Raw genomic sequence first — 594 nt, forward strand, 5'->3', positions numbered from 1 at the left:
CGACGTTGGCATGGGTGCCAGTCGTCGAATTTAGTTCGGTTTCGATTTCAGTTGCCTCAACAGGTCTTCGCAAGCGGAGTTTAGTGACCAAAGAAGGTTTAGTGTCCACAGAAGTGTTTAGTGTCCAAAGAAGGGTTTAGTGTCCAAAGATGGGTTTAGTGTCCATATTTCTTCTCTGTTTTTATCTACGTTTGGTTTAATTCTTAATACCCTTGGAGAATCTTTACGCCTCTACACGCATGATCCATGCTGATGTGTACAAATATATACGATTCAACCACAATGATTGAATATCTTCATTCATGCGTTCGGCAATCTTTTTGACTGCCCATGATTTGCATTTTCAACTTCCTCTACTCTGTATTTTTCGCATTGGCTTTCTATGAGCACTCCGTAATTAGCCCATACTTTCTAAAACATACTTTTATTATTATAAAAGACATTTTAAGATCCACAATGATCAGAACTTACCGGCAGCTCTTGGTGGTTCAAATCAGATATGCAATCTTTGTGGGTGTCTTTTCAAAACATTGCCTGGTTTAAAAAGCCACATCAGATAGCGTGACGATTCTAAGGTGTAGGTACAGGAGGTGG

The sequence above is a fragment of the Octopus bimaculoides genome, chromosome 30 (assembly GCF_001194135.2).
Source record: "Octopus bimaculoides isolate UCB-OBI-ISO-001 chromosome 30, ASM119413v2, whole genome shotgun sequence".
Lineage (NCBI taxonomy): Eukaryota > Metazoa > Mollusca > Cephalopoda > Octopoda > Octopodidae > Octopus > Octopus bimaculoides.